The following is a 24,811-nucleotide window of genomic DNA, read 5'->3' as shown; positions in this document are numbered from 1 at the left end:
TTCCCACCAGTTCAGTTTCACTAGCGCGTGACCTCAATATTCATTCTGCACTCCTCACATGACCCATTTGTGGTCAGTTATTGGGCAACAAAACACATGTCAACAGGGATTCAGTGAGAATAACTGTTAGCTTCCAATTAGTAGTTGTTCAAGGTTTATTGAGCATTGTGTCTTTAATTAGGGAACTAAGATGTAAACTGCAGTGTCCTTTACAAAGTCAATCCCGTGGGAATAATTTCAAGAGCCAATTGCTGTTGCTGGGTAGTAATTGGGAACCCAAAGAGATTCACATATGAATAGTGAATTAAGGTGCACAGTAGTAGCAGGAATTTATACCTGGAACGTCAGACTTCTTCATGACCTCATTAAAAGGAATGAGGTAATTTGTTATTTAAAGGATCAGGAGATATTGTGTTTTCTAAGGATACAAAGTAGGCACAAAGTTAAGAAGTACAAGAGTGAGACATGACTCGTTTTCTGTTGTCCATTGGTAAGTGCTGCCAACCAGAGTTGGCCTTCTGGAACAGAACATTTCTTACATTTTTTTAGTGCCACAATATCCAGGTGTCCCAGGTGTTGACTGCCTAGAAAGAAAGGGTGAGGTTAGGCAAGTTATTTCGTACGTCTCATTTTGAAAGAGTTTTACATGTCTGAGGTTTGCAGGGCAGAGGTGGTGAGTGGGCAGGATTTACAGCAATGAGACTAGAGGAATTTGAGTGCTTTCAGGTGTTCTGGCTGAAGAAGTGGATGGGACACAATCTTCTAAACTCTGTAGAACAAACTACGTTTTCTGCTGTAGAAACCCTGAAGACAGAGCTCAGTTTTGTGAATCTCACTATGACAGTGAATATAAAATGCTGACATAATCATTGAAGACAGGTGAAGATACAGTGTGAACAAACTTTCAGATTACAGCTCACAACAACATTTTCAAAGGCCTTGTTTGAACACAAGACTTAGTCCTGAGTTTCCTCACATCTCTGCTGAGTGTCAACATCACCATCTCTATTCTGGAAGCCATCTCCTTAAAAATTATGAAAACTACTGGTATTTAATCCTGAGATAAAGGAGGAAGTGTATTTGAGTAACTTCCGTAATTTTCACTGGATCTGAACACCACTTCCCACTTGTTCCTGGTCACTTGTAAGACACAGGATAGGGTTAGCCTCAAAACTCAGATTCAAGCCTCCTTCAAATCCAAATCCATGTGCTAGACCACCTGTGTAAACCCAGGCAAGATGTAGCTGGAAGAAAAAATCTTACAACCATGAGTTACAGCAATTGGATATTTCATGACAGAAGCACCATAAAACTGACAAAATAAAGAATGTTTAGATCTGAGCAGCTCTTTGCTGCCAGGTTCCCCAGCCAGGAGTACTAGTGTTATACACAGCTCTGGTGCCCAAGCAAAGTAGCTCATTTACACATAGGGAAGCTTGTCTCTGTGTTAGAAGTGGTCAAGCCATTAGTACCAGCTCTTTTAAAATCCTGTAACATTAACAGAAAAGAATACCAGGATGTTCAAACCTCATGTAGAATTCCTGGCAATAAGAGAGTCAGTCCCTTCACAAGAAAGAGGCAGAGCATGTGAAATTTTTGGGAGAAACAGGAGCTTAAGCCTCCAAGCTTCTCTCCTCAATTATTCATGTAACAGGTAGTCATCCCTGAGAGCAAGAGCAGTCAGCAGTGACCACAGGCTGCAGGTGGATCCTTCCTCCAAAGATCTGGGAGGCTGGATTTCCAGCTCCCAGTCCTCTGTGGAAAGCAGAACACTTACCACAGTAGATATCATGCCATTGATCACCTATATTCATGGTTAACTATGCCCTTCAGTTGGATAAGTGTAACGATATACCTACAATTTTTTTCTTAAAGATACATGACCTGCTTTCAGTAGCATTTTTCTTCCCTGACATTGCATTTCCTAGTCTCAGAAAGGTTAGCACATGGCAGTTTAAGATTATGAAGTAGTAATGTAACTTCTGTTCACACATGACAATGTGAGAAAAATGTGTGCTGGTAAAGTCTAAAAGCTACAGATCTTCCAAGCTGAATATATATATAGTGCTTTACAACTGGAGCACCATCTGATGAACTGTTAAGGGAATAAACCTGATTTTGTATGGGCTTGTGTCTTATACCTCTGTAGTTACATCTCCACAATAATTAGCTTTTCGTCCCTCTACCCTTTGCCCAGCACTGCATTCAGACTCCCTCTGCATTCCTGGAACATCTCTTTCACTCCCCATACTATCAAAATGAGACAACATGGTTCCAGATTGCTTACATAATGACAGCTGAAGGCCAGCCAGACAAAAGGCAATGGTTGAACTTCACTATTTCTCTGCTGCTAGTGGAGAATCCAGTTGAAAATGTCTCCTGCAACTAACATTCAAGTTCCAAAAAGATGTAAATAGTCTCAGCTATTTGGGGAAAATCTGTCCCTATCAATTTTTCTTGATTCCATTCTCAAGGTATCAGAGTGCAGGTGACTGAAAAAGTGATCATTCAACCCACTATTCCTTCAGAAGCCAGGGCTAATCATTTTCATTCATCTACTTTTTGCTGAGTAAAACGGTGCAGTCAGCTTACCGGTAATTTTTAAAGCACCATTTTATGAAAAAAATAAGCATATTTAATAGCTATGCATGCTAGCCAGTGTATAAAAGTACATTTATTGATTCAAATAATGTTTTTAATCAATAAGACACGAGTTATTATGCTACCGAAGTGTGCCATTAGGGATCCTGGAACTGCAGTGAAATGGTTCTGGTAATTTACAGTATTTTGGTACCCAGGCCAAAGGAGTGCCCCATGTCATGACATTAACTTTTATGCTATTTATTGCCAGCCTTTTAAATAGATAATCAGCTGTGGCTGGCTGATTATGCTAGATGCTCGTTAACTTCTCTGGCAGCGGAGAGGTAATCTAAATGGTTGAGCCTGGTCGTGAGTGCGAGTTGCATATTTAGGTGCCCGTCCCAGAAGTTTGCAGTTTCTTTTAGCTGACAACATGCCTTCCTGGTCTGCTGTTTTACAAGAAGAAATGTTTCCAAATGGTTCTAGTAGTCATTCTGCAAATAAAATATGACTACCATGCTAAGCATACCTTACAGTGTTGGCCTTTCCTTCTGCTTGCTGATTCTTCCATTTATATTTCACGTGGGCACGGCAGGAGATAATCAGATGAGGTACTGGCCTTGTTGCTGTTGTTGTCAGTATGCTTTTATCTCACTTTTATCTCAAAAAGCATGCACTTGAGCTCAACTCTTCAAATATTTCTAGAAGCCACTGTCAGCTTCCTGGACTGTGACAGAGCTCTGTGTGGACACAAGTGACAGCACAGCAAACTGTCATTAGAGTAAATAGTGCTCTAACATGCATATACCTGCAGGAAGAGATCTAAGAAAATACGAATGAAAGATCAAATTCCAGTTTTTCTTCATGAAATTCCCTTAATAAAAATGCTCTCACAACATTTGACTGCAATTCTCCCTGCAAGCTCATCAATTTACCAACCATCAACTTTGCTCCAAATCAACCACTCTTATCTGCACTCGGGATTCATTAACTACACATTTCTCCTGCACTCATGGAAACAAATTTAAAAATGTATTATACTGTACCTCTTTCCAGAAACAGCAAGGTTAGCTGGAGACGGCATCGCCAGAAGTGAAGAGAAACAAGTCAGATGAGAGGGATGAAGGCTGATGGCGGTCAAGGAGGTCAGCTGTGGAAAGACTGCAGACATGAGGTGGCTGTTGCAGGCTATGGAAGGGGACTCACTAGTCGTAGCAGAGGAGAAAGGTAAGTTGCAGTAACTTCATGTCCTCAGCTCTGAACCATGTGTCCGTGGTTTTTGTCCTTCATTCTTAGGAGGAGGCAGCAGTGGAAGGTCATTTTTCTGTGCCTGTTCCCTGCCCTTTCAACAGGGTTTGAATGGATTTTCCAATCCATACCAGCTGCTACAGTCCTTTGTCAAGAAAAGTGAGAATGAGAAGTGGAAATCCAGTCACACCCATGGGAGAAATCAGGGACTAAACTGATTGTCCTCAGGTGACCAGGTAGTGAATCAACTTTAAGTCACGTTATCCAGAGCAAGCAAGCCACAGGTCAGAGCAGGACTCCAGCCTCTCAGGGCTCTTGTTTATGAAGTTACATCACATTTTTTATCCATATGTAAGATTACAAAACCAGTGAATCTCAAAAATCTTTACTAAGATAAAAATAGACAGTACTAATCACAAAAATATATGTCTTTTTAGTCCTACCCTTTAATGCCCAAATTCTCCTTAACTTCGATATGTTAATTCTCAAAACTTAGCTCAAAACTTAAACTTTGCAAATAGATGGACAGAAGCCCTCGTTCTTGATCAGGATTCATCTCTGTAGTTTCTAAATGCGGCTTCCTCAGGACTACAGCTGAAATGCTCTGCCTCAATCTTTACGGTGCTTTCAGTTTTTAGATTATCCCTCAAGGGGAGCACATTTTCATTATGTTCTAACAAATGGTAATAGAAAAAATAAAAAACTGAGGCAAACTACCTCCTTTCCCAAAACACATGAGCACTTTAAGTGGGGACTAAAATGATCATGTAGGGTTCATTAGGAAAAAAACAAAGCATATTTCCTTTACTTCAGTCTGCAGGAGTCCAAGACAACTGGCATCAGTGCAGAAAGCAAACAAGTTTTCATACTCTTGTCAAAGTGAATCATTTTCATAACTTCTGGTCCAGCTTTGGGGAAAAAAAAGAAATAATAATAATTAAAAAAATACGCCACACCCTGGCTCAGAAAACTGCAGTATCCTCGGTGCTAAGGACTGCCTTGCAACAGTGGTTACCTGTATGCTAATTCCTCCACTTTTCCTTCTCCATGGGTCCCCCTTTTCTCAGTCAAATAGTTACCAATAATAACTAAAAAAAACCAAACCAAACCAAACTAAAAAAACAGATACCGTTTTTTCCTGTGCTGACAATGCAACCCAGTTCTTCAAGTATTCATGAGACGCTTGTAGTCACAGCCAAAAGGTGGTATTACACAGTTACTCACCAGCAACAATGGCCTTAATGTTCAGAAGAGCCTTGATCCTTCTCATTATGCACACATTTTCTGGTTGCTGTGATGTGCAAGCAAACATCAAAAGGGCCAGAAGCACACTCCTTAGGGATTCTGGTGAGGCATTAAAAAGCAGAGCAGTAGAACATGACTTTCATTTGTCTTGAAGTGCAGACTACGAGAGCCTTTGTTTTTCTTTCTCTGTTCCTTATGGGGTTGCTTATGGTATTAGAGGTAACTTAATCTATTTGGCCCAAGAAAAACACAGAAGGTAATTACCTCCTCTGTAAGATTTCCACAGATTTTGCCTGAGCAGTAGTGCAGCTGAGGACAAACATGGGTAAAAGTTGTTTGCCTCCTTTTAATTAGGACACTACTGAGTTTATCCACTGAGCAGTGCCTAGCCTGGACTATCAGGCGAGTGAACTTTATTCACATTATTGTATGTTCTTCTCTGTTCCATGGATGTGCTAACAGGAGGAGACATGAACAACAGGGAGAACAATAGCCAGAGAGGAGCCTTTCTCCCAGAGAGAATAAAAAAGATATAGAAAAAAAAGTATTAGCATTTAAAACTTCTATCAGGTCTTCAGCTACCTCAGAAACATTTTAAAGATCTTGCTAGCTCCTTGAGTTTTCTAGACAACCTCTAAAGGATAAGCAAGTTGATTATCTCACCCTATAACAAAGGCTGGCACGGTTACAAGAAACATAAACCCATGAACAATCTATAAGGATAATAACAAAATTTCTCTGTATTTAAAGATACCCCACTACCATGATGATTGTAAACAAATTGGCCAGGCCTTTGAGGCTGCTTGTTTACCACTCTCCTTGAATATGTGTATAGCAAGAGGGAATCAAGCTGAAACAAAATTGGGAGGTACTATTGATAATGTTTGTGTATATCCATTTTACATACATCTCAGAGTTTACAAACTAATTCTTCTTACATTCCTTGCCAATAGATTATTAATAGTAAGCAAAAAGATATGGACAGGAGTTAAGAAGAATTATTTGATGAGGTATTTAAGAATGTTAAGTATACCAGCACTGTATTCAACACAAAGCTTATCTATAGCAGAAATTCATTTCAGTAATAATGTAATTTTGGATCTGTTGTGCATCCTTATGTCCTCTTTAGTTAATGAAATAGCAACTTTTTAGTTTAAGAGATCTGCTGCCATTTCTGTGATTGCCTTTTCAGTGAAGAAAAGACTCAAACAAATTATACTACAGAGCAACAGCCTGTCAGCTGGGTTTCTACTTCAGGACTTTTAAAATAAATGGCCTAATCGTCATGTTGTTTTATTATAAGAGCATTAATCAGGAAGAACATTTTTGTCGTGAGTAGAGGATGTCATAGCACTTCTCCAGAATTTTCACTGTAATTCAGCCTTCATTACCCGGATCATTGTGGCCAAGTGCATTTTCAGACACCGTGGTGCCATTACCAGAAGTGCTACAGCACTTTCCAAAGAAAATAGTTCCGAAGTTGAATTAGGACTGGACTGGAGGGATGTGGCAGTTGGTGAAATATATATTTACACTTATGTCATCCAAGACACACATGGGATTCACGTGACTGTGAAAACAAGTACCTTTACCTGTGAGGGTGTGACCCAAGGTAAAGTTAACCTTGTGATCAAGAATTTTCTTTCATTATACTTGCCTTCACTATGCCTTCTTCACCGAGCTTTCTTTTTGCTACAGCATTGTCTGAGAGTACGAAAATGAAGGATCCATGCAAAGTATACTGAAAAAAAGGACATGTAATGGGTGTGCTGCTTTGAGAGGTTATCTATGTGATCTTTTCCTGTTAGCTGTGCCCTCCAGGTGAGGTGTGCAGCACAGTTAGTCACAGTGCAACGGGATCTTCTCTCTTTTCTTAGTTCTCGCTGAAGGATGATATTCAGTACCTCTCTTTCCCTTTACTCATGCACATCCAGAGTGGCTGGATTCACTGGCCAGACAGAATCTTCTCAGGACAGGAGCAAAGAGTGACCCATTTAAGGCATCTCTAGTTGCCCCACGAATACATAAAATTTCTGTAGACCACTTTAAAAAATGTTACAGAATATCTTGGAAAAGCCAAAAAAATCCTACAGGGTTTATGTTTAGATAAAAAGTCTTATACACATCACACACTTTTTCAGTAACAGCAAAACTCTTTGGCCGATACACTTCATGAGTAACATGACAACTGCAAAGATAAATCAAGTAAAATCTTTTCCCCAAAACAGCACCATCACGTACTCCCTGGGGAAATTATTTATTTCTATATAGTTAAACATGTATGTCCCAAATGGCAGCAGTCCAGAAAGGAGGCATTTCCATTGATCTTTCTGCTTAATTGTATCTGTATGAGAATTATCATGCACTCTAATTAGGTACTTGCTCTCTCTCTATTCGCGAGGAAAAAGTTTCAATTAGAGTAAGAAAGAAAATATATTTAAGCACTACATTTTTTTTCTCTTTTTTTTTTTTCTTCTTTTTTTCCCTATATGATTAGAGGAAAACTGTCTTGAGTGTTCAGAGTTTTGCCCATGACTCCAGTGAGCTTCTATATTATAAATTAACAAGGCTAAATTACGTTCCCAGCTAAATGATGTAAACTGTATTAAATCTGTTAGCAGATCTGATATTCAGCAGTTGCAGCACAGGGAACCTCTCTTTTGTCCTTTTACATTCATAGATATGGGGAAGTAATGCTATTTCTTCCCTTTCCAAAATACCTCAATACAAATTTACAAGGGGAAACGGACACTTTTCAGAAACTGATATTTGTAACAATGAATAGTACAAGTCGTCTAGGTATAGAATTGCTAAGGCAATATATTTTCCCTACATTTTACCAACAGTTAATCCGCACCAATGGAATTCATAGAAGTGGGTAGTTATTGGGTTGAATAATCTCATGTGATGTGTGGAATGGTTTGTGGTGCTGGTTCCACATAGGTTTTGTGTAGATAAAGACCATAAGTCTGCAAGCTGATTCATATCCCCTTGTAGTGGCTCTGAGGACTGACTACCTTGCAAGTGAAGACCAAAAAACCTCAAAAATGTAATTGGGAGATGAATTTTGGCCATTTGTCTTATCTGTGTGGCTGTATATTTTTGTATTACCTAAATATGGCTTAGGAAAGCAAACAGGTGGGTTATATGTGCTGCTAACAAACACATACACCTGACACATCTGGAGCCACACATGTCTGTTCCTCAACAAGCACAGAAGTACCACCCTGACGCAAGGCAAGGACAGACTGCCAACCCAAACATCTACTGAGCTGCTGCCACTCCTCGCTTGCTCCTCACTTGCTGTGAGCGTAGAGGGGTGAGCTCAAAGAGCTGCCACTTTTCCTCACCCCTTCCTCTTCCTCCCTCTCCCTCTCCCTCTCCCTCTCCCTCTCCCTCTCCCTCTCCCTCTCCCTCTCCCTCTCCCTCTTCTTCTTCCTCTACCTCTCCTCTCCTCTCCTCTCCTCTCCTCTCCTCTCCTCTCCTCTCCTCTCCTCTCCTCTCCTCTCCTCTCCTCTCCTCTCCTCTTCCTCTCCCTCTCCCTCTCCCTCTCCCTCTCCCTCTTCTTCTTCCTCTACCTCTCCTCTCCTCTCCTCTCCTCTCCTCTCCTCTCCTCTCCTCTCCTCTCCTCTCCTCTCCTCTCCTCTCCTCTCCTCTCCTCTCGCCCCTCCCAATGGCAAATGCAGGAGCATTATGAAATGCATTGCCCAGCTCTCCTGCTCAGACATATCACCCACAATAGGATTTGGCCCTGAGGCAGGTAAGTGCAGCCAGGGGTTTATTCCCTGGCACCTTTTTGTGGCAGCCTGGGAAGGCTGCCAGCCCCTCTGCTGTGGCAGTGGGCACACTTCCAGCTCTTGACACAGCCCGAAGTCTCATTCCTTTCCATCTGACATGCACTGTTATCCAGGGCGTGGAGAAGAGAGGAGCAAATCAAGGAAACAAAGCGATCTCTAAAACTGGGGTGAGCTACAAGGTGCCTCTAGGAGGAGCTTGCTTATTATTTTCCATCTCTCCTGGCTGCTTCCACCATCCCTGAGCTGGGGCAAGCCTGGGCCTGTTGTTTAAATAGATTTTGTCAGAATGTAATACTAGCTTTCTAACACCTGTTTGCATTTTCATAGAGACTAACATAGGAAGGAAATGTTATTCTAAATTAGCACACACACAGTCCTATCTCAGGTTGCATCCTTCCTGGGGTTAGGGAAGCTCTCAGATGATTTTCATCTGCTTTCTTTTGCACAGGGTGGGCTACTCCACCTTTCCCATCCATTACTGTCACCATCGCTTTTGGGGCCATAAGGGAAAGGCTGTCCTAAGGACCTCATAATTAGTATTTCCATGTCTGAGGATGGAAAGTATTGTTGTTGGTATTAGGGCTACCATAGCAGCCCTTTAAATAAGACTGATGTATTATTGTCTATGGCTGCATTCAATAATGTTGTAAAAGACTTACTGTGCTATGAGGAACTTATACTCTAGACGGACCTGAACTGATAAATAAGCTCCGGAAAACAAAAGCACAAAGTGGGACTTTTATGTGTCCCTAGCCCTACAGAAAAAAAGAAGATATGCAGTTCTACCAGCAGTAGAATAGATCCTTTCAGGACTAATTTTATGCTCAAGGAGATGCTAGAATGTGGTAGACAGAGGCAAAAATTTACATAAATTTGTTGTTGAACCAGCATCGGTATCAAGCTCTATTGTGGGTGCAAAATTAGCCCTCAACTGTAGAAGGACACCACCATGCACAACTGAAAGGCTGGAGGTGTGTTTCACCCCTGCTGAGGCTGGGGAGGGTGCAGCCTGGATCACCCCACTGTCCCTGAGGTCAGTGGTACCTGGGAGCGGGGTGTGCTGGGGTGAGGGGCCGTGGCGGCGCACACTGGAAATGGGAGGCTGCGAGTGCAGTGGCACCTCCCTCCCAGTTCAGACTGGGCAGTGCAGGGAGCAGGTTGCTCCCTCCTGGCCGAGATCTTGCCTGCTGAGGCAGCTGAATGCAGCTCAACCCACTGCAGCCAGAGGGCAAGGGGGCTGTTGTGTTTATTGCAAAACAGGAGAAGCAAATACTGCTGTATAACAAAACCCTGTTACTCACACACAGAGCAAGAGGTGGTATCACTCGAAACAAGCCACAGGTCTCATTAGTCACACATAAGTGGGTTTCTTTCCCCCCTGGCAAGCATACTCAATGAGAAGGGCAATCATCTTTCTCCAAAGCAAAACTCTGCCTCTTTGTATTCAGGCTAGAGGTGAAGATGGCACAAACCACTTTGGGTTGTGTGGGCTCTGACCTGAGTCTTTGCCCAAAGTGGAAATTGTCTTGGTCTTCAAATGTTCTTTTTTTTCTAGCCTGGCATGTCTGTGCATCTTCTGGATTATGTCTGGAAATATGAACTGAAGACCTCACTCATCTGAGATCTCAGAGCTTGTTTACAGATCTAAGGAGTTTTTAATACATTTGCATAAGCAAGCCAAGTTGGCCTGTCACTGAGAGGTAATTTCATATTTAACTGACAGGATTATAAAATCATTAATTAATGGAGCAAAATAAAAAATAAAAAAATAATAATCAGTCTTTCACAACACTAAATATGGATCCGACTGAAAGTTTCCTAGTTGTTATACACTGACAAAGATCTTTCATAGAACACAGACATGGAGGAATGGTTACAGCAGAGGACTCATCTAAATTATATCCCAGTCCATGTAGCCATCTGGCAAATCACTTAAAACATGGCATTGTCCCACAATATCCACATTACGTTTTAAATCAGTGAAGGCTGCAAAAATTCAATCTAGATGCAGAGATCCACTCTGCTTCATCAGTTAAGTCAGTACAACAAGTAATAAATAATAGAGAAAATGTATTAGTTCTTTATACTGACAAATTATTTACAGTGCTAAAAAAGGTCAGGGAGGTCATCTGATAACAGATGAAGTTCAAAACTCTTCTAGAAAAGCAAACAAGGACTTTTATTTTGTCTCATAGACCAGATGGTGCAGTGCAGTGTCAGATAATGCATTAACATCAAAACAGGAGAGCCCCATTAAATTTCCAAAGTAGACAAAAAGTAGAAGGTTGTCTAACATTAAAAAAAAAAACAAAAAAAACCAAAAAAACAGCACAAAACCAGAAATAGATTGAAGTAGCACTGCACTGGTATCAAATCAGTGGAAGCTGAATGGAAGTAAGCATGAAGCACTTCTATCTGACTCGGAAATTAGCCAAATTCAAAATTAATGTTATGTTTGCTAATAAATTAAAGATGAATCATGAATGGTGCGTTTTGCTTAGTTACACTGATAACAATACAAAGTGGTCAGGTGTTTTGATTCTTACAGCAAAGTGTCCAGACTGATGCTGAGAAAGATCAAAAACTGAAGTCCAAATAAATAATTTTTCTTTGTTAGTGAACCTGTAGTGCAGTATATCATCTTATGAAACAAAATCAGAAATGTAATTATGATCATTTCTGGCTTTCAGACTTCTTCATCAAGTATAGGTATAAATACGGAATCAGGAAATTTTTACAGGCAAGTTTGAAAGTTTTAAGTATTAGATACCAGCATAAATATTTTCGTTGAACCCTGAGTAAAGAAAGACCTCCACTGGTCACTCTGTGGTTAATACCATATGGTTTTTACCTACAGTTTTTGTCTGAACCCACTGGTATTTAACGTTGAGTATTAGGAAAATTCTTCCACATATTGTTTCAGATGGAGAACACTTCATCACATCTTGACTTGCTGTGAAATCATCTGCTTCTAGAATAAGATTTTCCATAAGAAATATGTCTGTTTGCTAGTTTTACAGACAAACCACGAGCTATAGTCTTCTGCAAAGCCAGCCTCAAGCAATGTAATTCCTTTCGTAAGTATGCTATGGCCCTATCTTCTGACACAATGCAGAACATTGTGCCACAGAAGACCTGGACTTGCCACCTATCTCCAGGCACCTATGGCCCCTGCCGTATGTTTTGGAGCCCCCTGGTAACAAGAATATGACAAGTACCTCCACAGTCAAGTAGCTCAGCTGAGACCTAGATTCTTGCCAGGGGCTGCTGTTCTTTGTACAGTGAATACTGAGGGACTACATCCCTGCTTTTGGTAACGCAGGTGCCTAAAGCAACTGAGATGAAGTCAACTGCCACAACAATGGCTCCTGACCAGGAGACAGTTTGTTCAGTGACATAAATCCTTTCCTTTCCCAAAGAACTGAAAGGACTTAACACACAGAGGTGTTTAACTTTGTCTGTGCTGCCAGGTTTGAGGCACAGAGTGCTGAAGACAATCAGCTCAGGGAAGAAAATAAATGAACCTTAACATTTCTGTAAGGGTTGGCAGAGGAAGAGAAAGCAGCCAAGGCATGTGGTATCCACTTGTGTTTGCTACTCATCCTATCTCCACTGTAATCACTTCTGAAATGCAATCCTGAACGGGGGCATGCAGGAGTGGCACCTTCCACTGCAGACTTCTGGGGTCAAAGAGAGCAGAACTGGAGACAGAGGCACAGCTGGAAGGACCTGCAGAGACAGAGGCACAGCTGGAAGGACCTGGGGAGCCTGAGGCTATAGCCTGCTGCTGGAGCAGGGAGGTGTGCTCCAAGTTGTTGAGAACCTGTCAATGATGTATGCCTGAGAGAGATGGCAGCACTGCTTGCAGGGATAAAGGAGCCAAGTTTGTCACATTGTGTCCTAGTGAGCCACATGCCCTCCCATGGCTGGAGATATCAGATTGAGCTTTTGTCAAGGAGCAGATAACCCATCCCGTGCAGAAGCACAGTCTCAGGGGTCAATGGGGCCTCTGGGCAGTATTGCAGCTATTGCAGGATGGAAAGCTGTAGAATCACAGATGGCATCAGCCTTTGCCTTTTTGTCTGTGAACATCCTCTGGGTTTTCCTGGAGGCTTTAGATCACTGTAAGTTTCCAAGGACATGTACTCTGTGTCTCCTGTGTCATGGAGAGACCCCAGAATTAGTTTTAGGTGGACAACCAAGGTCCAAAACAGGCTTTTATTCTGTTCAGGGAAGTCCGGAAAAACAACCAATTAGAAACGGGGTTTATACAATCAGTTACCACTCTGGTAACATAAAATACAGTTTCGGATACCAGTTGAGGAAATTATTGCGGTACAGCAAATAAGAATAATGGACATCCACAGCGTGCATGCGCAAATACAAAAAAAAACAATGCCAGAGCTGTCCCTGACTTCAGGAAAATACACTTGCTTGTATTAAAGCAAGGAATTATATTAAGGAAAATGCACTCTCTAGTCCAGCAAGGAGGCAGAGATGAGGCAGTCCCAGTCCTGCGAGGTTCCCTTAGATGGCGTTCTGGTCTAACGGGAGGGCCCTCGGCTGCAGCAGACACACAAAGAGAATCCTCGGGGGGAACCCCATTTTTATAGTCGTCAGATCTGGCTGTGGGTATTCCAGAAGCTTCTTGGCTTCTCTGCACCCCCTCACTCAGGCTATGGGTGCCCAGAAACTTCTCGACTTCTCGGCACCTCTTTCCCTCTCCTAGCTAACCATCAGAGGGTTAAACAAAAGGAGCTATTAACTGCCCCATTACAGGAGATGGGGAGGATATGTTGGGGAAGGAAAGTGGGGTGTGCGGGGGTGTGCATCTGCCACACCTGCTACTCGGAAACTTGCTGGGGTGTTGCATGAAATGAGGTGACCTTGAGACCATGCAGTCCCATTCAAGTTTTCCATCTCTGTGTTTTATGAAGCAGCCCATTAGTAGTATCAGCATCAGCCACAATTAAGTGATGACTTGTTCTTCCCACAGAGGTTCTTCAGGACACTTTGGGTCACAACATTCATGATTTCACAGTCCTGGTGGTGCCATTCAGCTAGCAGGATGAGCAATTAATAATAAGTTTTTAGGCAAATTTAATTGCAAAAGAAAATAATAATTAGGCAGGGACAAAACTCACACTGTTTTCACCTTAAGCTACCCAGTTATGGACCTTAATAGCTTTCTACTGGGGTGGCTCCAGGGGAGCAAGTCTTGGATGAGATTACCCACACCACGGGCAGTCAAGGCCCATGAAATGCAGAACAACTCTCTCTAGTATATCCAGGTACTGAGGCCTTAAGATGTGAATTTTTGTACAACATAGGCAGAAGAAATAATTACTATAATAAGCTACCAGAAATGCCCTCAGAAATGGTCTTAATGTCTTGTAGGTAGATTAAGATATCTGTTGCCCTTTGTCACTGCCAGGGGATGACACAGCATCATTGCTGGAATTTACTCAATACACATTCATGTTTTCTTGTCCTTTCCTCGGATAGCAACATGTCCTTCCCCAGTCCTTGCTCAGATGGGCCAAACAGCCAGTCTTGTTTGGCCATGGTCCTAGCAGGGACTTATGCAAACTTGTGGCTTCTGAGAGTCCACACTTGCTATGCAGTTCTCCAAGTGACTTCAAACATAGTATTCAGACATCTGATATTTGAGTTAAGGGAATACAAGGAGGAATCCATAGAAATTAGCAGCAAATTGGTAATACCAATTACTTTAATTCTTGATGACAGTGCTAATAATGTGTTCCCAGCTAAAGCAAAAAGAATTTGGAGTAATGCAAATGCAGCTCAGGGCACACAATAAATGCTGGTCTGCTGTGCTTACAGAGGCTGTCAAGCAGTAGCTCCTGAGCTCTCAAGATACAGTTCTCCGTTTCACCTCAAAGATCCAGCTGAGCTCAAAGGCTAGATGTAGTTTGATGCTCCTTTGAAAGCCTGAGTAGCAATAATCAACCGTGGCATTTACACAGTGCTTCTCTCTTTGTTGTTTTACAGACATTAATCAATCAATTCTTGTGTTTCTCCAGGGAAAGGGGAGTTAAACATCCCTTCCAGAAATGAGGAAATTGAGAAAGAGGAGCTAAACACCTTCACATGGCTTACAGAGCTTTCGTCTCAGCAGAGGCAGTTGAATTCAGAAGGCTTCATCACCCCAGCTGCACCCATGCCACTAGTCCACACCTTCCCCTCTCATTGTGACTGCCATATGAATGCTTTCTCTTCTGTGTGTGCTTGCCAAGATCCAGGGCAGCTACGTCATATTGTCAGGTATACCAGTGGATGTGGTCATGTCACTGCCAAGGTAATTTATAATAGGTACAAAAGCTTGTTCTTCGAGTGTTGGTAAGATATATGGACATAGTAAAGGCTTTTGAAAGTCTAAGCCACACTAATAAAATGCAAAGGTTGCCATTTAGAATGGAAAATCCTATGATTTAAAGGCTGTGGCCAAATATTGGATCTTCTTATGTATTGTTAATAAATCAGAACAAGCAGGGCACAGAATATCTGGTGTTGAAGTTAGAGCTCTTATCCAAGTCCCCCAGGTAGGGACTCTGGGCTTTCCATGCTAAGTAAACTCTATGCCAAGTAAACACCAATGCCTGTGTGGGAATCTCCTCCATGAATACAGGTTCCTTCACATACAGTCTGACAGTGCTGAAATGGCTCAGGGGTGACATTCTGTGGAGAAGGTCCTGTTGTCACCCCTCTTTTGGGTTTATTCAAGTGTTGGTACCAGGTGCAAAGAGGCTCGGCAAACAGGACATGCACAACTTTACAAGTACAGAGGAGGTATTTACTGACTGACACACACAAAAGATAGCTATGATTTTATGAGCTACAAGACAGAGCGACATTCACTGCCTCTAGTAAAGCATCTAAAGATCCTTTATTGGCCTAGTGGGCAGCATCTGGGGGAGATCACCTACTGCTGTGGCTCCCTAGAGGAAACTCTTGCCATTACACACCCAACATCTTCCACCAGCTCCATCAATACCAAGAACACCCAATAACCCAGCTCACCATTTCTATCTGTTAGAAGTTTATTCCTCCTCATGTCAGGACCTTTCCTCTCAAATTCTTGAGCTACCTTGATCTCCTGCCTGTGATTTTACCTTTATCTTTCTTATTTCTTCTTTTCTACAGTCATTTGCACAATTATTTTTCACAGATCAGCAGCTTCACCAGCAGTCTGAGCCAAGGTTATAGGCCTGGTGGGAGCAGAGTTGAGCCTTGAAGCCCTGGAGGATGAGCAGCCAGGCCCTGGGGGGTAGAAAGATAACAGAGAGGAGGATGCAGTGCCCACTGTGGCACTGTCATACCTAGCAATCTACTCCATACGTTGTTGGAAAACATTTAGCCTCAGACACTAGCCACTCTTAAACACTTCTTGTTATCCCCCAGCAATCCAACTGAAATCTGAGGTTATGAGTGCAGTGAAGAGCAGAAAATGTCATAGAAACTTATAGCACATTAGCAGCTGAAAAACATATTCCTGTACAGGCTGTAGTCCTCTGCAAAGTCAAGAGAAGGAGAAAATAAAAAGGAGATTTGTGTCTTAACAACACAGGGAATTCATCAGTGCATGTATCCATGCTTATCAATGCCTTCTCTGCATAGTATTGCTGAATGCATTGTGACTGTTCATGTGAGCAGATTAAGGTTTATGTGGTTGTGACCTTTGGTGTTTCACCCATCACGGTCTGGTTCCTGAGACACTGACATTTAATCCATGATCCTGAATCATATAATCTTCTAGTGATCAGCATTAAAAGCTCTTTATGCAGAAACCCTGCCATTCCCACCTCCAGCAAGGTGCATCCTTTGGATGGCTTGGATATACTGCTGACTATGACAATGGTCTCTAGCTGGGGTTTGTAATACACCCGTCCCCCTGGGAATGGTGTGTCTTTTGTCTGATAATTCTTTCATCCCTAACATTATTTAAGTTTTGCAAATAAGAAAACATTTAAAAGCTGTAGATTCACAATAATGGAAGAAATTTACCAAAAGCTCAAATAGAAAATACATTGTTAATATTACATTTAATGATGAAGATTTTCCTTGGCTACTGCAGTGCTGCCTGTTGCCTGTAATTCTGACTAATCAGTCCCAGTAGTGTTCTTTAAGGCTGACATTTCCTGGAGAGTTTTAGATCTGTGTATTTTCTGCTTTTATGGCTAAAGATGACTACAGGAGCCAACTCTGACAGTTGCTGTGGGCAGTCTGTGTTTTGGGTTTTTTTCCCTCCAGTCTATGCAGAAATGCCTCCTCCTTGTTCCCATTTTCTTGTTTAACTAACCTCCAAAGACCAGCTGTAGGGGTGTTTGGTGCTAAAAAAAGAAGTCTGGGTCATTTTTTATCCTCTTCCCATTAAGGTCTCTTAATTAATATTTCTATTGCATACCTGATTTAGAGCATTGCTAGATTAAAGCTTAAACAGTATTTTCAACTTACCAAGTCCTTTAAGGCACAGTGGTACAGCTTTATGAGTCATATATTCAAGAAGTTATTAACCAGATAATAATCGTATGTTTTACTAACCTGGAAATCAGTTCACTCTCAGCACCACAGAAAATCTAATCACAATCTCTCAGCATCATATAGAGTCTCACCATGATCTCTTGATCTAAATGAATGACAAAACTGAAAAGTCAATTACCTTGTTTGGTTAAAGCTTCTTTACTCCCCTGTAGCTTCAGATCCCCACAGGAGGATAGTTACTGCCAAATATTCATTAATTTAAATGCTGTACTATCAGTTTTCACCATTTCCAACTAAAGTGCAGCTGTCTGCATGACCTGACTTGTTCCCCTAAAGCAACACTTCAACAGCCATTACAGAAGCTGGTGCATCCCCTGGAGTTCCTGTTTGAAATCTTCAAATGACAGGCTAAGCTGTTCAAGTTTTCTAGTTTAAGATTTGTTTTACTCAGTCACAAAACTTGCAGATGCCCTGCAGCCAGTTCATAAATGACAGAATGTACTTGTTTCCTTCCAGTCAAATTAAACCAGAAAGGTTACAGAGAAGCACAATTGAAACATGAAGAGCCTGAGCAACCGACCAAGAATGAGAGACAGAGTGCAGGAGACATTAATAATTTTACTCCCTTGAGAAGCTCTTACTAGGTTCATTAATTCTTTTTGCATACATAACATTGGTTGTGTACAAAGCTTAGGAGTTTTTGTGAGACAGAATGTGAGCTGAACTGAGCTAAAGAACCAGGAAGGTACTTGGCTAATGCAGCTTGGCAAACAACCGCAACCCTTCAAAATATAAGGAATGTGGTGGGGAATTGCTGAGCATGAATACAAAGTCTTGATGTGTGGCATTCCTTTGCCTCTGAGGATTTCAAAATGCTTCACCAAAGTAAGCATGACTTCAGCAAGGCTTTTGACACTGTGTCCCACAACATCCTCATAGGTAAGCTCATGAAGCGTGGGTTGAATGAGTGCACTCTGAGATGCATTGGGAATGGGCAGGATGGCAGAGCTCAAGAGGGTTCTGACTGCCTGTGCAGAGTCTGGTTGGAGGCCTGTAGACAGTTTAGAGGTGGACTTGCCGGAAAGCAGCATTGCAGAGAAGGATCTGGGATTTCTGGTCAACAACAGGTTGGCCATGAGTCAACAATGTGCCCTTGTGGCCAAGACAGCAAATGGTATCCTGGGGTGCATTAGGAAGACTGTGACCAACAAGGCGAAGAAGGTTGTCCTTCCCCTCTACTCTGCCCTGGTGAGGCCACATCTGGAGTACTGCATCCAGTTCTGGGCTCTACAGTTTAAGGACAAGGAACTACTGGATGGAGTCTAGCAGTGGACTACGAAGATGATGAGCAGCCTAGAGCATATTTCTTGTGAGGAGAGACTGAGAGAGCTGGGTCTGTTCAGCCTGGAGAAGAGAAGGCTGAGAGGGGATGTCATAAATGTTTATGAATATCTCAAGGGTGAGGGTCAGGAGGACGGGACCAGACTCTTTTCAGTGGTGCCCAGTGATAGGATGAGGGGCAATGGGCACAGGCTGAAGCATGGAAGGTTCCATCTGAATATGAGGAGAAACTTCACTTTGAGAGTGACAGAGCACTGGAACAGGCTGCTCAGAGAGGTTGGAGAGTCTCCTCTGGGGACATTCAAGACCTGCCTGGTCACATTCCTGTGCGATCTGCTCTGGGTGAACCTGCTTTAGCAAGTGGGTTGGACTAGATGATCTCCAGAGGTCTTTTCCAACCCCAACCATTCTGTGATTATTTCCCTTCCTAGCAGAGTACCTTGGGAGGGAGATCATGTTTTGCCTCCAGCAAAAGGGAATAACACACTTGCATACAAGCTATTGTGCCGTCAACCTCAAAGTCTCAAAACAAAAGGGTTTATTTTCCAGTCACCTGTCTGACCCACTCTTCTCCCAAAGAATAGGCCTCACTTCACATCTGAGGTTCGTTTACACCATTGTAAGCGTCCGTCTCCTCTAGTGGCTGGACCATGTGTGGAGATGTGTACACGCATCTGAACTAATGGAACTGTTTAAGCAAAAATACATGCAGGGCTGCAGGTGTGAGTTCCAGTCTCGGCTGTCAAAAGGCAAGGGGGAGTAGTTAAAATGAAGGCCATAGTGGATTTTTTCAGCCTCTAGAAAGTGAAGATGAAAACCTAATGCTGGATGTGAAGATTGGAAAGTGAGCGAGCAGAATAAGTCATGCAGACCACCACAGCAGTTAGGAGATGGCTTTCACAGTGTTGCTTTGAACAGGTTGTGGGGAATTAACCATTTACAATACATTCGACCATGTCCTTCTAGAACTGCAGCCCAGACAAATTATGGAGACAATGTACGAGAGCCTCAATACGAGTGCCACTTCTGTTCAGCTTTTCTTTAAAACAACTAAGTCTGCATGTTTGACAAATTCTGAGAGTTACAGTACAATGAGACTCCATTTTTACTAAAAGTAAGAACTCTTTTACCTCTTGCCACTTCATCTATTTGCTCTCTGTTATGACAGCCCAGCTGTATGTCCTTAACTTCTGTGGAAAGCTGTCTCTGACAGATTATCAGGCTGAAGCTCTGGCAGAGATCTGTAAGCACAGAAACTCATAACACTTGTGGATGACACAGATTTACAAGGTGGCAAATAGCCATGAGGACTCAGTGGGTATAGAAAAGCATATATATAAAATATATAACACATAGTGTCTAGAAAACATATAAATTCATAATACGTATATGTAATACGTGATGTTTATGTACACACACAGAAATATGTTTGTTTATACAATGTGAATTGCTTGGCAAACTGGAACTACTTACACAAAACATGCTTTAGTGTGACCATTTAGTACATGTTCTCAGTCACAAAAGGCAAGCCTACAAGTCATACCAACAAACGCACAAGCTGCAGTGTGGATGGCAGTGTGAGTAGGAGATTGTTCAACAGGAGTTCATCTGCCAATACAGAGGCAAAGTATAAGATTCTTACAGTCCTTGAATTAATAAAGAAGTAAAGTGGGTAGAAGACTTTCCTTCTGAGTGTGACATTGATGAGCTGGATACTAGTCATCTGTACTGTTCTGAAGCTCAGACAGGCACACACACACAGAAACATCAGACATGGAGAGCACATGGAAAAGAGCTACTAAATGCTCTGGTGGGATGGAGGAAGTGTCTTATAGCAAGGATGTATAGACTCCTTCTTGAAGTCTTGAATCATTTTAAGTTATAGAGAAAAAAGAAAAAAATGAGATATAGCAATACCTCCATGAATGTAAAACACAGGGTGGTCAAAAGCCCTTTAATTCAGCAAAGAAAGGCACAGCAAGAACCAATGGCTGGTTAAAGGATAAAGCCAGAAATGTTAAAAACAGAAAGAAGACTCAGAAATCTATCAAAGCAAGTGGTGTTTTCTCCTCCCACAAGATGCCTTCCTAGAAGATACACTGCAGTCAAATGACACTGTTCTGTACTGATCTCAGTGCATGGCGTGCAGGTGGTCAAATGAAATAAACTTTTCTGGTCTTAGGCCTTGGGAAGTTAAAGAAATGAAGAAATGCCTTAATTCCCCAACTCTTTGTGGATTACTAAACATTTTCTAGTTTGAGTTTTTTGTTGTGATTTCTTTTGTTTTGTGGTTTTGTTTCTTTATTTGTTTGATAATCATGCTTAGCCAGCATGATTATTATTTAGTTAGATAGTTTATATTTACTTCGGTTTCTGTAGCATTTTCGCTGGTGTCAAGTTGGCTACTTTCATCACTGAGACCCAGCTCATTCCTGCAGCTGCATAGTGGTTTAACAACTGGCTATAAGCTTGTCAAAGTCAGAACTTGGGATCTTATAGATGACCCTTTATAATACAAGCAGTATACTGAATGTTGCCAACCGTATTTGACTTCACAATTTCTACTAGCTTCCTTTCAAAGAAAATTTTAAGTTCTCTAAAACTCTTCTAATTTTATTTTCTTTTTCACTATTGTGGCACTGTCTGATGACTCCCGACAACAATAGCCAGTGCTGGTGAAGATATCAGAAGACTGGCAAACCGAGGGTAATGCAGCATGTTTGCCTGAAGGCACCATTATGCAATGAACTGAAAGTAGGAGTGGGTGCCTTTTTGTGATTTTATGTCAGGGCACACTGTTTTCGTTAATATTATTTACAGTTGCACTGAGGATAGTCATTACAAATACACAGGAAGTTATCTACAGCAGCATTATCTGTGCACATCCTAGGAATTTAATAAAATATCAGACTGATTCTCTGCAGAAACGCACATATGGGATTCCTATCTTACAGTGTTGTTGGTGCCGTGACACTGAACTCCTGCAGACACACAGAGCCAAACTGTGATTCCAATGCCTTAGGCAGCTTGTATGTATCTGTACTGGATCTGGTTGGGGTGCAGTTCATTTTCTTCACAGCAGCTGGTAAGGTTTTGCATTTGTGACCAAAACAATGTTGGTAACACAGTGTTGGTTTAGGTATTGCTAAGTAGCCCTTGCACAGCTTGGATGCTTTCTCTGTTGTTTTCTCTGTCCCCTCAGTGAGTAGGCTAGGGGTGGGCAGGGGTCTGGAAGGGGTCACAGGCAGGCCAGCTGACCTAAATTGATCAAATAAATATTTCATGCCATATAGAATCACGCTCAGCCATAAAACCAAGGCAGGGAGTTTTTCCAAAATGGCCATTGCTCAAAAACTGGCTGGGCATGAGCGTGCTGATGGGAGGTGGTGAATGATTGCCTTTGCATTAGTTGGCATTGTTTGGGGGTTTTCCTTCATTTATTAAACTTAATCATCCATCATGAGTTTTTCTTGCTGAGGTCCATCTAGCACAGGCTTCTATCTGAGCTGATAGCAGTTGACAGCAGTGGGCTGTTTTGGCATATGTATATCGGCTGTCTGACTCCCTGGAAAGAGGAGAGTCAAGTCATGAGGATGTGCTAAGACCATCATCGCAGCTTGTCCCAAATCTGGCCTCCAACTCTACGTCAGGTCCAACCTGTAGCAGACAAGTGAACTGGGGAGATCCTGTCATCTCCCACCTCTGAACAAGGTATCCACCTCTTTAACCAGTAACATACACAGAGCTTGTTAACATCAGGTAGGTAACTACAGCCCACTTGGAAAAATAAAATAATAGCTGTGGCTAATCTTGATTCTATCAGAAATGTGGAGAGAGCTGTGGAGAGACTCTGGATAACTTCTCTTTAAGTTTTGTACTGAGATGGCACAGATACACCATTTTTTAATAATTTAATTTTCTGATAATAAAGTCCAAGCAGGTTAACTTCCTGAAGGACAGCCCTCATCCAGATGGAGGCTTGTGGGGGCATAGTCCTTTCACCCCAGCCAAGCCCACCTTTGGCACTCAATGGCAGCAAACAAGAGGAGGGCAGACACTTTTCAGAGGTGTCCAATGACCGAGATGGACACAAACTGAAACACAGGAGGTTCACCCTGAACATCAGGAAACACTGTTTTTACTGTGAAGGTGACCAAGCCCTGGCACAGGTGGCTCAGGGAGCTTATGGAGTCTACCGACTTGGAGATATTCAAAAGCCATCTGGACATGGTCCTGTACAACCAACTCTAGGTTGAGAAGTGAGGTCGGACTAGATGACCTCCAGAGGTCCCTTCCAACTTGAGCTGTTCTGTGATTTTGTGATCTTTAAGGGCAACCAATGCCCAGAGGGATTTATGAATGCCCCATTTTTGTCTATAGCTGCTCATTCTCCACAAACTATCTGTGGTGCCCTTAGGGTGATGACAGCTGGAGCTGTGACCTGGGAAGTGAAATTACACACGGACTACTTTGCTGAGCTTTGGCTTTATTGGCAACTAAATAACCATAGCATGTTATTATTCTGCCCTGCCTTTTCCCCTATTCAGGACTCTCCTTCCCCCTTTAACCCTACTGTAGGTCTCCTGTCTGCAGGAAAATATCCATACAAGTTGTAGAGTGACTGTCTACCAGCACTTGCTAACTGTTCCACACCAGGTATGCACAAGATACCTGAAAACAGAGTAACACATGGGAGGAATGCTGCATCTCAGTGCAGGCTCCCAGACTCTGCCCTGCCCACTCTCAAACAGCCCTGCTGTAAAAGAGTGCTGTTTCAGATGAGCTCCTTAGAGGCACTTGTTAAACATCACAGTTTAAAGCAGGTATTACTCTTACTCCAACTTTCATTATGTTTACATAATGCTAAGTGTCAGTGTCACAAGTGCTTGTTAATCACTTTCAATAGCATGAACTTTTTGAAGGTTGCACTTTTGTTGATATACAAAATAAAATTATTTATTGAAACAAAAGGTCAGCTAAAAAATTATTGTCTCTTCCCAGCCTTCTGTATTTGAGTTATGGATTTCTCTTTACTGTAGGAATAATAAGGATGATATTTCACTGAAGACTGCCATAGATTTTCCATCTGCTTTTATACCCCAGGAAATGTTATTTCAGGTTTTGTGGATTCCTAAGGCAGAAGAAGAGTACCATATTCTCAAGCCCAAATGTTCTGCATGTGCAAACATGCTCTAAATGAAATAAGACAAAGGCAGATCAGTCTGGTATATGAGAGAGGAAATTCAGTGAACTGGGGTGTCATGTTGCTGATTCTCTCTTGGAGTGGGTCCCCAAACCACTAAATACAGAAGCAAATCAGATTTGCATATTTGTGATCTGTTTTGAAGCTTAAATTTGTGAAATATGTGCTACTTTCATTTACGTTGTCACTTCTACTCTGTCTCAGATATCCCTGAGCTTTCTGCTCCTGAAACAGGGCTGGGACACTTTAGAAACCACGTATGCGTTGATTGTTTGGTCAATGCTGGCAGGACTAAGCCTCCATGAGCTCCTGATCTTTACCTTACATGTAATGTTCATTCCGCTGCTGTTGAGGGCACAGAGGGAGAGAAATCACACCACTGCTACATGTGCCACAGAACAGAGGAGGCAGTGCCATGGTAGTTTTTGGTTTGGAATTTTGCATACTACAGGTCCTATTCCCCAAGAGTTTTGGCCAGTATTTTACAGCAGACGTAAAGGGCAAATGATCTGTTTTTTTCAGTGTCTCATGCATAGATTCACACTCACACAGCACAAAGCCAAGTAACGAATCCAGATGTTTTCCTGACTAGCCTTGGCTTCTTGCATCACAAAATGACCAAGACAGCATACTTCAGGATAGAAGGGACCTCAAGATATAATCTGGTTCAACCTCTTGCTAAAAGCAGGTCTGCATTCCTTTCAGGCATGCAGGACACCAAGTCTAGTGTTCAAATGACATGTTCCACAGAGGATGAAGGCAGTGATTAAACCTATCCACTCTATGTTAGAAACAGGTGAACATAACAGAGTTTGCCAGCTTATAGGTGAGAGCTGCTCATATATCCTTTTGGCATCAGCTGCATCTGACAAGAAGAGCCAGCCATGAAGAAGAT

Source organism: Nesoenas mayeri (genome assembly GCF_963082525.1).
Source record: "Nesoenas mayeri genome assembly, chromosome: Z".
Taxonomy (NCBI): domain Eukaryota; kingdom Metazoa; phylum Chordata; class Aves; order Columbiformes; family Columbidae; genus Nesoenas; species Nesoenas mayeri.
The sequence above is the reverse complement of the archived record's forward strand: the minus strand, read 5'-3'. Positions refer to the sequence as shown.